Below are 4,446 nucleotides of genomic sequence, written 5' to 3'. Positions count from 1 at the left end.
AAAAATCTTGAAGAAAAGCTTGATAAAGCTACACCAAAAGAGTTTTCTCTCACCAACTTTATTTTTTTTCTCTCTAAATCTTCTTGTATAAATGCTTAGTTTTGCTGAAATTTTATTGTGGGCTGTTGCAATGTTAAGCTAAAGTTTCTTTTCTAGGATTATCATGGATATTAATGTATAGTTTGGATGATTGATTGGCTATTACTTGTTTTTATGGAATATTTAGTGTTTATTCATATCTGCACTTATTTCCCATTTTATTGACTGACAACCAAAAACATGTGCGTAGGTTTTTAGATAATACTTGACAAAGTTAGGTTAAAAAGACCATGGTTTAGGTAGTATATAATCATTGCAATTAGGAATTGATTGGATGATTTGTTAACAAAGTAGACATACACCTATTAACCATATACAGTCAATTTATAAGACCTACACATAAGGAACTTAGTTAATTAATTAGCTATAGACATATAAAGAACTAAATTAAGGTAGGTCATTGTACAATGACTCGACGGAGAATCGTATATGCTTAAGGATCCTAGGCTGGCATTAGTTTTCCATAAAAGTAGGTAATTAGTCAATCTGAAGTCCAAATGAAGCATTAATGGAAACCATAATCCTAGATACTTCCCCGCTGTTTTCCAACTCAATTTATGTGTAATTTTTTTCAGCTTAGTTCACTAGTTTAGCCTTATTACTGTAATTTTTATTTTCAATCAATTTTCATGCTAGATTTCCTTGGATAAGACTAGATTTCCCATTTTAGTAATTAGCAAGAATTTGGATACAATTCTCTATAGAGACGATAACTCACTCACTACTATATTACTTGTTAACCATATGCACTTGCATGATGTTTTGCTAATTTAATAAAAGTTTTAAAGCAAATTGTCTTGATAAATTAGCAAGCAGCAATAGCATCACATAAATATAAGCATAGAGCACAACTCGTTAGAGGAACATGACAAGACCTTCTATGTTGTAAGCAGCTGGTAGAACGCTTATCCATGAAGGAACGTATCACGTCTCTGTGACACTTGCTCTAGCTACTCAATGATCTACAAAACAAATACATCTTACATGTGTGAGTCATAAAGACTCCATGAGTGCATACGAGAATGGTATACGTCAAAAGGGAGGAGCTTTTGCATAATGGTCACTTTAACTAAACATGCATTTAGGAACTTCAAACACTTTGCCATCAATATTTGAAAATAGGTTACTCAAAGCCTTTGTATGTATTTCAAACCAATCTTGAGTTCACATAAACCTTTGGAGTATAGCTTAAGTGGAAAATCATCAAAAACTCATAGAAAAGGACTAAACATACTATTCTATACCTGGAGTTTTGATACTTCTTATTTAGGTCTCAATACCTTCACCAATAGGTATCAAGACTATTAGCACAGAATTCCCTCCAAGCATTATGGCTTCAAGGTATTGATACTTTTTCTATTATTGTTTTTATGTATGGAAACTTAAATAATGTTATCACAACTCAAGCTCATGCTTTCAATTGATCATACGTGCTTGCTTTTGCTTATGCTCATAACATATATATATTCATCACTATTTGTATGGGTGTGAAACATATATCCACCTTTACTTACTGTCATTCTATCGTGAATTTCATACTTACTACACCATCACTGAAGATTTTGAGTTAAACATTTGAAAAGACTTGTCTCCTTTATTAAAAACTAATATTTAATAAAATATTTACATATATATATATATATATATATATAGATTCACAAACTTTTTCAAAACTTTGAATTCATACATGAACACTTTATCATTTAAAAACATCATTGGAATCATGCCATTTAGAGAACTCAATTAAATATGCTTTACTTTACATACTAAAATAGTTTTGAAAACGGAATATCCACTCACCTAGCAATAACTAAACGAGTATTAATAACGTGTCTAACATCATAATCTTGCCCTAACCATGCTTTCGCTACAAAAACCTCAACTAACCATCAATCTAATATTTATTTCAATCTCTAGTCCTCATCCTATTTATATATTAACATTAAAATCCAAGTTTGTAATAACATTACCTTGGTAAGCTTACTATGTAGGAACCCACTTGAAACCTAACATTTAGAATAAAAATCAAAACTTTAGAGGGATACAAAGCTGAGGGGTGAAAACCCATAGATTTTGATGATAAGAAATCAATTCTTTAGCTTAAAAAATATCAGCAAACAAGTTTCCAAATTATAAATCTTGTTGGTCTTGAGAGAAAATGGATTGGGAGGTGAAAGAGAGTTGAGAGGGTTGAGGGAAAGGTGGCTGGTAGCTAAGTAGTGAAGAAAACCATTAAGGTCTCGAGAATGGTGACATATTTAAAGGGTTGGTGAGCAAAGACGATCTTACTTTTTTTTTTTTTGAAATATAATGTTGAAGTGTCAATACTTTAAGCCTACGTATTGATACTTTTGAAATAGAGACATTTTCTCAAAAGGTCTCAATCAAAAGTGTCAACACTTCGATAAAAGTATCGATACTTTATTACAAAAATCATATGTCTCGATACTATATGAACAAGTATCTGGACTCTTGGTCTAGAATGCTATTTCCAAGTTAAAAACCCAATCTTTTGGCCGTTTTTAAAGTCCCAACTTTTCAATAAACTTATTTAGGAATGTAGAATGCATGTTTCTAAGTTAAAAATGCTTAAAAACATTCTTAAGGATTTTGAATTACTAGCTCACCAAGTTAAGTTACATTTTTAACCTCTTAATCTGAGGTGGGGTCTCACAAATTGTGTCTTATTTTTAAACCAAATATGCTTATTGATTAGGTTTCCCTTTTTTAAAGGTTTTGTCTACTGATGGTAGGATTTATTAGTCCTTTATTCATTGTTGTTATCTCTTGGCATACTGAATAAATTATTTTTTACCTTTCAAAAAAATTTTTGGTTAAAAAATTTACATGCAATAAAAGGAGAAACAAAAGTAAAAAAGACCCTATGTTGCTATTAAATTATTTTTTCATACTTTATAAATTAAAAATATTTAATATAGATTAAAATAATTAAATTGATCTTGATTAAGAATTTAAAACTGACATGGACATAAATATTTAAGCCCAAATTAGAGACACGTTCGCTTTGACCTGTCCCTTCCAACCTACACACACTTCCCCAGAAGCAAATCTACAAAATATAATGATAAATTCTTTGAAAGATGAATTATAAATTTGATTTATTATTTTAAGCAAAGTGGTATATTCAAACTTTATCATTTTCCAGATGAAAGTTGCTTATAATTTTGGGTAGTAAAATAATTTGTTAGTAAATTTTATTTTGTTAACTTATTTAAATTAATTGATTTTTCGATTAATGTTTAATTTTTTTAGTATCTTATTCATTGTTAGTATTTTATGTAAAAAATAAATTTCAACAAAAGTTATGACAATATTTTACAATTATGCAATTTTAACTTGGTTGCCTCAAATGTAAACATCTGGGTCTGTCACCAAGTCCCATCTCGAAGGTTAATTTTGTTTTATAAAATATTAACTTCTTTTTCATTTTTTAACTATGCTTGCAACAAGGCAAGCAAAAGGAGGGGATTAAACTAAGGAACTATTATATTTGTTTCATTGTTAGATGACTAAATGTGCCAAGCATGTAATTTTTAGATAAAGAAAAGGATTAAAGTTAAACTATGTCTACTAAAAAAAAGTTATTTTCTAAATTACAGTGAGTATTAGTGATTGTCCCTTTATATATTTATATGCCAGATGTAACTCAATTTGATGAAGTGAAGAAATCATATTTCACTCCAAAAAAAAAATTTAAACTATGTTTATTAAAAAAATTAAACTTTGTTATCAACTGTCTCATCTATTACGTATTTAAAAATTTAATTTATTAATTAATATATAATTTTTTATTTAAATAATAAAATTTAAATTTTTTTATTTTTAAATTATAAAAAAACAAAAAAACTGTCTCATCTACTTAGCCTCCCTTTAGAAAGATTCAACGAGGCAATGAAGGCCACACACGTAGTGAGCGTCGTCGTGGGGAAGGGGGCCAAAAGGAGGGAAATGAGCTTTGTGATGTGAAGGGCTGCGATAGCACTCTAATTGCTCCGAGAACACCTTTTTCATTGCTGAGACTTTTCAGGATGTTACGTTTACTATAAAATTTATATCTACTACAATTTTTTATTAGAATTTTAAATTTTTTTTTATGAATTTCCAAATTATCGTTCTTGAAAAATGTGGGCTTCAATATGAACCTCAACATCTATAAATTGAATAGTTATATGAAATTATAAGAAAAGAAATTTGTACTTGATATCAACTCCATATATCTATATAAGTTCAATAAATATATAAATATTGAACTTTTATTTTACGCTCCCTCCCCTTTAAAGATCTTTGACACGAAATTGAATGCAGCAGGTACACATTTCGTTGTAG

Source organism: Theobroma umbraticum, unplaced genomic scaffold (assembly GCF_002168275.2).
Source record: "Theobroma umbraticum cultivar Fairchild unplaced genomic scaffold, ASM216827v3 scaffold_86.0, whole genome shotgun sequence".
NCBI classification, from domain to species: Eukaryota; Viridiplantae; Streptophyta; class Magnoliopsida; order Malvales; family Malvaceae; genus Theobroma; species Theobroma umbraticum.
Note: the sequence above shows the minus strand (reverse complement) of the source record.